At 45.5% G+C, this 10000-nt stretch overlaps 1 protein-coding gene across 1 annotated transcript in view; it reads right to left on the bottom strand.

Annotated features, from left to right (window-relative positions):
* Positions 1 to 10000, bottom strand: part of arhgap24 (Rho GTPase activating protein 24) — a 202460-nt gene that overhangs the window by 186590 nt on the left and 5870 nt on the right. The window lies entirely within an intron of this gene.

Raw genomic sequence — 10000 nt, 5'->3', positions numbered from 1 at the left:
GGGTGTGAGGAGGAGCGGGTCTTCCTGAGGAAATGTGTGCTTGGCTATGCTAGTTCACTTCTTTTGACCAGGGTCCATTGGACTATGGTCAAAACTACTGCACTATGTAGGGAATAGGGTACCGTTTGGGACATAACCCTTGTTAGGGGTCAGGGAGAGGGCACCACTGAGGATAATGGTCACACACGCACACACAGGCCAGCACCGGTCCGTCCCAGCGACATGAACGTGTCCTCCGTAGCTGTCTTTGGAAGCTCCTGTCTGTGACGTCACCACCCAGAGGCTCTGGATCGGGTTGGCAGCTTGAGGCTTCACGTCTCAGTACCAAGTTTCAGTCATGTTTAAAAAGATTTCAGATTGAGAGACTGTTTCACCTGTCCCTTGTCAATGAATCAAATCAATCAATTGTGTTATTTTTTCATATAAAGCTTTTCCTGTTTTACTGCCCTATGAGGAAGTTAATTAGCGGATTCCAATGTATTCGTTACTAGGGCTGGGACGATACCAGTATCACCATACTTGTTAATATCGTGGCAAGGAAACAAAACATGAAGCGGATATAAGGAATCCTTTTACAGATATGATGTGATTCTGCTGTTGTTCTATATAGACTGTATCCCCCTCCACACCATGTCTAATATATAGACTGTATACCCCTCCACACCATGTCTGAATATATAGACTGTATCCCCCTCCACACCATGTCTATAGACTGTATCCCCCTCCACACCATGTCTATAGACTGTATCCCCCTCCACACCATGTCTGAATATATAGACTGTATCCCCCTCCACACCATGTCTATAGACTGTATACCCCCTCCACACCATGTCTATAGACTGTATCCCCCTCCACACCATGTCTATAGACTGTATACCCCTCTACACCATGTCTATAGACTGTATCCCCCTCCACACCATGTCTATAGACTGTATACCCCCTCCACACCATGTCTATAGACTGTATCCCCCTCCACACCATGTCTATAGACTGTATACCCCTCCACACCATGTCTAATATATAGACTGTATCCCCCTCCACACCATGTCTTAATATATAGACTGTATACCCCTCCACACCATGTCTATAGACTGTATCCCCCTCCACACCATATCTAATATATAGACTGTATCCCCCTCCACACCATGTCTATAGACTGTATCCCCCTCCACACCATGTCTAATATATAGACTGTATACCCCCTCCACACCATGTCTATAGACTGTATCCCCCTCCACACCATGTCTTAATATATAGACTGTATACCCCTCCACACCATGTCTAATATATAGACTGTATACCCCCTCCACACCATGTCTATAGACTGTATACCCCTCCACACCATGTCTAATATATAGACTGTATACCCCTCCACACCATGTCTATAGACTGTATCCCCCTCCACACCATGTCTATAGACTGTATCCCCCTCCACACCATGTCTAATATATAGACTGTACCCCCCTCCACACCATGTCTTAATATATAGACTGTATCCCCCCTCCACACCATGTCTATAGACTGTATACCCCTCCACACCATGTCTGAATATATGGACTGTATCCCCCTCCACACCATGTCTGAATATATAGACTGTATACCCCTCCACACCATGTCTGAATATATAGACTGTATCCCCCTCCACACCATGTCTATAGACTGTATCCCCCTCCACACCATGTATATAGACTGTATCCCCCTCCACACCATGTCTTAATATATAGACTGTATCCCCCTCCACACCATGTCTTAATATATAGACTGTACCCCCCTCCACACCATGTCTAATATATAGACTGTATACCCCTCCACACCATGTCTATAGACTGTATCCCCCTCCACACCATGTCTATAGACTGTATACCCCTCCACACCATGTCTATAGACTGTATCCCCCTCCACACCATGTCTGAATATATAGACTGTATCCCCCTCCACACCATGTCTATAGACTGTATCCCCCTCCACACCATGTCTATAGACTGTATCCCCCTCCACACCATGTCTGAATATATAGACTGTATCCCCCTCCACACCATGTCTATAGACTGTATCCCCCTCCACACCATGTCTATAGACTGTATCCCCCTCCACACCATGTCTATAGACTGTATCCCCCTCCACACCATGTCTAATATATAGACTGTATACCCCTCCACACCATGTCTAATATATAGACTGTATCCCCCTCCACACCATGTCTATAGACTGTATACCCCTCCACACCATGTCTATAGACTGTATACCCCTCCACACCATGTCTAATATATAGACTGTATACCCCTCCACACCATGTCTAATATATAGACTGTATCCCCCTCCACACCATGTCTATAGACTGTATACCCCTCCACACCATGTCTAATATATAGACTGTATACCCCTCCACACCATGTCTAATATATAGACTGTATACCCCCTCCACACCATGTCTAATATATAGAATGTATACCCCTCCACACCATGTCTATAGACTGTACCCCCCTCCACACCATGTCTAATATATAGACTGTATACCCCTCCACACCATGTCTTAATATATAGACTGTATACCCCTCCACACCATGTCTTAATATATAGACTGTACCCCCCTCCACACCATGTCTAATATATAGACTGTATACCCCCTCCACACCATGTCTAATATATAGAATGTATACCCCTCCACACCATGTCTAATATATAGACTGTATACCCCTCCACACCATGTCTAATATATAGACTGTATCCCCCTCCACACCATGTCTATAGACTGTATCCCCCTCCACACCATGTCTATAGACTGTATCCCCCTCCACACCATGTCTAATATATAGACTGTATACCCCCTCCACACCATGTCTAATATATAGACTGTATACCCCTCCACACCATGTCTAATATATAGACTGTATCCCCCTCCACACCATGTCTATAGACTGTTTACCCCTCCACACCATGTCCATTGACTGTATACCCCTCCACACCATGTCTATAGACTGTATACCCCTCCACACCATGTCTAATATATAGACTGTACCCCCCTCCACACCATGTCTAATATATAGACTGTATACCCCTCCACACCATGTCTATAGACTGTATACCCCTCCACACCATGTCTAATATATAGACTGTATCCCCCCTCCACACCATGTCTAATATATAGACTGTATCCCCCTCCACACCATGTCTAATATATAGACTGTATACCCCTCCACACCATGTCTATAGACTGTATACCCCCTCCACACCATGTCTAATATATAGACTGTATACCCCCTCCACACCATGTCTAATATATAGACTGTATACCCCTCCACACCATGTCTAATATATAGACTGTACCCCCCTCCACACCATGTCTAATATATAGACTGTATACCCCTCCACACCATGTCTAATATATAGACTGTACCCCACTCCACACCATGTCTAATATATAGACTGTATACCCCTCCACACCATGTCTAATATATAGACTGTACCCCCCTCCACACCATGTCTAATATATAGACTGTACCCCCCTCCACACCATGTCTAATATATAGACTGTATACCCCTCCACACCATGTCTATAGACTGTATACCCCTTCACACCATGTCTAATATATAGACTGTATACCCCTCCACACCATGTCTATAGACTGTATCCCCCTCCACACCATGTCTATAGACTGTACCCCCCTCCACACCATGTCTAATATATAGACTGTACCCCCCTCCACACCATGTCTAATATATAGACTGTATACCCTTCCACACCATGTCTAATATATAGACTGTACCCCCCTCCACACCATGTCTAATATATAGACTGTATACCCCTCCACACCATGTCTATAGACTGAATACCCCCTCCACACCATGTCTAATATATAGACTGTATCCCCCTCCACACCATGTCTAATATATAGACTGTATCCCCCTCCACACCATGTCTAATATATAGACTGTATCCCCCTCCACACCATGTCTAATATATAGACTGTATACCCCTCCACACCATGTCTATAGACTGTATCCCCCTCCACACCATGTCTATAGACTGTATCCCCCTCCACACCATGTCTATAGACTGTATCCCCCCTCCACACCATGTATTAATATATAGACTGTATACCCCTCCACACCATGTCTATAGACTGTATACCCCCTCCACACCATGTCTATAGACTGTACCCCCCTCCACACCATGTCTAATATATAGACTGTACCCCCCTCCACACCATGTCTGATATATAGACTGTATACCCCTCCACACCATGTCTAATATATAGACTGTACCCCACTCCACACCATGTCTAATATATAGACTGTATACCCCTCCACACCATGTCTAATATATAGACTGTACCCCCCTCCACACCATGTCTAATATATAGACTGTACCCCCCTCCACACCATGTCTAATATATAGACTGTATACCCCTTCACACCATGTCTAATATATAGACTGTATACCCCTCCACACCATGTCTATAGACTGTATCCCCCTCCACACCATGTCTATAGACTGTACCCCCCTCCACACCATGTCTAATATATAGACTGTACCCCCCTCCACACCATGTCTAATATATAGACTGTATACCCCTCCACACCATGTCTAATATATAGACTGTACCCCCCTCCACACCATGTCTAATATATAGACTGTATACCCCTCCACACCATGTCTATAGACTGAATACCCCCTCCACACCATGTCTAATATATAGACTGTATCCCCCTCCACACCATGTCTAATATATAGACTGTATTCCCCTCCACACCATGTCTATAGACTGTATCACCCCTCCACACCATGTATTAATATATAGACTGTATACCCCTCCACACCATGTCTATAGACTGTATACCCCCTCCACACCATGTCTATAGACTGTACCCCCCTCCACACCATGTCTAATATATAGACTGTATCCCCCCCCCACACCATGTCTAATATATAGACTGTACCCCCCTCCACACCATGTCTATAGACTGTATCCCCCTCCACACCATGTCTAATATATAGACTGTATACACCTCCACACCATGCCTAATATATAGACTGTATCCCCCCCCCCCACACCATGTCTAATATATAGACTGTACCCCCCGCCACACCATGTCTATAGACTGTATCCCCCTCCACACCATGTCTAATATATAGACTGTATCCCCCTCCACACCATGTCTATAGACTGTATCCCCCTCCACACCATGTCTATAGACTGTATACCCCTCCACACCATGTCTGAATATATAGACTGTATCCCCCTCCACACCATGTCTGAATATATAGACTGTATCCCCCTCCACACCATGTCTATAGACTGTATCCCCCTCCACACCATGTCTATAGACTGTATCCCCCTCCACACCATGTCTAATATATAGACTGTATACCCCTCCACACCATGTCTAATATATAGACTGTATCCCCCTCCACACCATGTCTATAGACTGTTTCCCCCTCCACACCATGTCTATAGACTGTATCCCCCTCCACACCATGTCTATAGACTGTATCCCCCTCCACACCATGTCTATAGACTGTATACCCCCTCCACACCATGTCTATAGACTGTATCCCCCTCCACACCATGTCTTAATATATAGACTGTATCCCCCTCCACACCATGTCTTAATATATAGACTGTACCCCCCTCCACACCATGTCTAATATATAGACTGTATACCCCTCCACACCATGTCTATAGACTGTATACCCCTCCACACCATGTCTATAGACTGTATCCCCCCTCCACACCATGTATTAATATATAGACTGTATCCCCCTCCACACCATGTCTTAATATATAGACTGTACCCCCCTCCACACCATGTATTAATATATAGACTGTATCCCCCCTCCACACCATGTATTAATATATAGACTGTATACCCCCTCCACACCATGTCTATAGACTGTATCCCCCTCCACACCATGTCTATAGACTGTATCCCCCTCCACACCATGTCTTAATATATAGACTGTATCCCCCTCCACACCATGTCTTAATATATAGACTGTATACCCCTCCACACCATGTCTATAGACTGTATACCCCTCCACACCATGTCTAATATATAGACTGTATACCCCTCCACACCATGTCTATAGACTGTATCCCCCTCCACACCATGTCTATAGACTGTATCCCCCTCCACACCATGTCTATAGACTGTATACCCCCTCCACACCATGTCTATAGACTGTATACCCCTCCACACCATGTCTATAGACTGTATCCCCCTCCACACCATGTCTTAATATATAGACTGTATACCCCTCCACACCATGTCTATAGACTGTATCCCCCTCCACACCATGTCTAATATATAGACTGTATACCCCCTCCACACCATGTCTATAGACTGTATCCCCCTCCACACCATGTCTTAATATATAGACTGTATCCCCCTCCACACCATGTCTATAGACTGTATACCCCTCCACACCATGTCTAATATATAGACTGTATACCCCTCCACACCATGTCTATAGACTGTACCCCCCTCCACACCATGTCTAATATATAGACTGTACCCCCCTCCACACCATGTCTAATATATAGACTGTATACCCCTCCACACCATGTCTATAGACTGTATACCCCTCCACACCATGTCTAATATATAGACTGTACCCCCCCTCCACACCATGTCTAATATATAGACTGTATACCCCTCCACACCATGTCTAATATATAGACTGTATACCCCTCCACACCATGTCTATAGACTGTATACCCCTCCACACCATGTCTAATATATAGACTGTACCCCCCTCCACACCATGTCTAATATATAGACTGTACCCCCCTCCACACCATGTCTAATATATAGACTGTATACCCCTCCACACCATGTCTATAGACTGTATCCCCCTCCACACCATGTCTAATATATAGACTGTATACCCCCTCCACACCATGTCTAATATATAGACTGTATACCCCTCCACACCATGTCTAATATATAGACTGTATACCCCCTCCACACCATGTCTAATATATAGACTGTATACCCCTCCACACCATGTCTAATATATAGACTGTATACCCCTCCACACCATGTCTATAGACTGTATACCCCTCCACACCATGTCTAATATATAGACTGTATCCCCCTCCACACCATGTCTAATATATAGACTGTATACCCCTCCACACCATGTCTATAGACTGTATACCCCCTCCACACCATGTCTAATATATAGACTGTATACCCCTCCACACCATGTCTTAATATATAGACTGTATACCCCTCCACACCATGTCTATAGACTGTATTCCCCTCTGTACTCTGACATACTGTGATATGAAACATTTTCATATTTTAGTATGACTGGACTCACACACTGACTTATGACAGAGTGACCACTGGCATCAATCTGGGTCCAGTCTGGCTATGGACCCAACAACAACTTCCTGATATCCACACTCATACTAATCCACCCCTTCCCCAGTGTCAACATTCACCACAGTGTACAGTAACTATACTGTACAACGCCATAAGGAACTCAATGAAGACTAGTTAAGCACAGACATTTTTCTCACGATTGTATTTCCTGTCAGGGCTTTGAACTCTGAACCTCATTCCCCTGGTCTCAATAATGTGTTGACCCTCTCCTATTCACAGTGGATGAGGAGAGGCTGATGTCCCTGCTCTCCTTCTTTAACCCTTCTTTCTCCCTCGCACCCATCTCCTTAGCTTTCCTCCACTCCACCTTCTCCTTTCGGTTCTTCCTCCTCCTCTTCTTCCCCTCCTCCCCTCATGCCTCACCCTCTTCCTCCTGTTCCCCTGATAAACAGATATGGCAAAGCCAAACCTTAATCTCCTCCCCTCTCCTCCCCTCCTCTCCTCTCCTCTCCTCTCCTCTCCTCTCCTCTCCTCTCCTCTCCCCTCTCCTCTCCTCTCCTCTCCTCTCCTCTCCCCTCCCCTCCTCTCCTCTCCACTCCTCTCCTCTCCTCTCCTGGGGTCTGTTTAAGGGGTCATGTTGTGTTCATCTCACAGACTACTGCCCTACATAAGGACACATTCATCTGCAGATATGATGGAATTTCTCATTTTGGTTCGATCAGTGAGTGAAAATCCATGGGGCTGTGTAGTGTGTGTGTGTGTGTGTGTGTGTGTGTGTGTGTGTGTGTGTGTGTGTGTGTGTGTGGGGCTCTCTGTGCAATGCTATGCCCGCCATGCTGCAGGGACTGACTGGAATGTCAGGCTTCAGTCAGGCTTGAGTTTGTGGTTACTGCTGCTTCTCTGTGTGTGTCTGTCCATGCCTGTGTGTGTGTGTATATACACACCACATGATCAAAAGTATGTGGACACCTGCTCGTCTAACATCTCATTCCAAAATCATTGGCATTAATATGGAGTTGGTCCCCTCTTTGCTGCTATAACAGCTTCAACTGTTCTGGGAAGGCTTTCGACTAGATGGTGGAACATTGCTGCGGGGACTTCCATTCGGCCACAAGAGCATTAGAGAGGTAGGGCACAGATGTTGGGCGATTAGGCCTGGCTCGTAGTCAAATTTATACCAAAGTTGTTCGATGAGGTTGAGGTCAGGGCTCTGTGCAGGCCAGTCAAGTTCTTCCACACCGATCACAATAAACCATTTCTGTATGGACCTCGCTTTGTGCACGAGGGAATTGTCATGCTGAAACAGGAGAGGGCCTTCCCCAAACTGTTGCCAAAAAGTTGGAACCACAAAATTGTCTAGAATGTAATTGCATGCTATAGTGAAGATTTCCCTTCACTGGAACAAAGGGGCTAGCCCGAACCATGAAAAACAGCCTCAGACCATTATTCCTCCTCCACCAAACTTTACAGTTGGTAGTACGCATTTGGGCAGGCAGCGTTTTCCTGGCATCTGCCAATCCCAGATTCGTCCGTCGGACTGGCCGAAGGTAAAGTGTAATTCATCACTCCAGTGAACGCGTTTCCAATGTTTCAATGACGGTGAGCTTTACACCACTCCAGCCAACATTTTGCATTGCGTATGGTGATCTTAGGCTTGTGTACGGCTGCTCAAACCCATTTCATGAAACTCCCGACAAACTGTTCTTGTGCTGATGTTGCTTCCAGAGGCAGTTTGGAACTCGGTAGTGAGTGTTGCAATTGAGGACAGATGATTTTTATGTGCTACGCGCTACGCAGTCCCGTTCCGTAAGCGGGTGTGGCCTACCACTTCGTGGCTGAGCCGCTGTTGCTCCTAGACGTTTCCACAATAACAGCACTTACAGTGGACCGGGGCAGCTCTAGCAGGGTAGACATTTAATGAAACTGACTTGTTGGAAAGGTGGCATCCTATGACAGTGCCACTTTGAAAGTCACTGAGCTCTTTAGTAAGGCCATTCTACTGCCAGTGTTTGTCTATGGAGATTGCATGGCTGTGTGCTCGATTTCATACACCTGTCAGCAACGGTGTGGCTGAAATAGCTGAATCCACTAATTTGAAGGAGTATCCTCTCACACTCGGCCAAGTCGCAGTTGTAAATGAGAACTTGTTCTCAACTGGCCTACCTGGTTAAATAAAGGTGAAATAAAATAAAAAATAAAAAACACCTCATGCGCTCTGTCCAGCAGTAGCCACATCAGTACCAAGTGTTCTTCTAGTGTCAGAGGCCCGCGCATATAATTCTAATCTCTAAATGGGTACATCCCCTCTGATGATGGTAATTTGACAGGTAAACTCATATTTCTATAGACCCACCAAGGTGTCTCCTCCCCTGTCATGTATCTGCTTGATGACTCAGGCTGAGATGAGCCACTAACTGATGGGTAGCAGTGTAACTGATGGGTAGCAGTATAACTGATGGGTAGCAGTGTAACTGATGGGTAGCAGTGTAACTGATGGGTAGCAGTATAACTGATGGGTAGCAGTATAACTGATGGGTAGCAGTATAACTGATGGGTAGCAGTATAACTGATGGGTAGCAGTATAACTGATGGGTAGCAGTATAACTGATGGGTAGCAGTGTAACTGATGGGTAGCGTATAACTGAATGGTAGCAGTATACCTGATGGG

Source organism: Salmo trutta, chromosome 15 (genome assembly GCF_901001165.1).
Source record: "Salmo trutta chromosome 15, fSalTru1.1, whole genome shotgun sequence".
NCBI classification, from domain to species: Eukaryota; Metazoa; Chordata; class Actinopteri; order Salmoniformes; family Salmonidae; genus Salmo; species Salmo trutta.
This window is presented reverse-complemented; position numbering and strand designations above follow the sequence as displayed.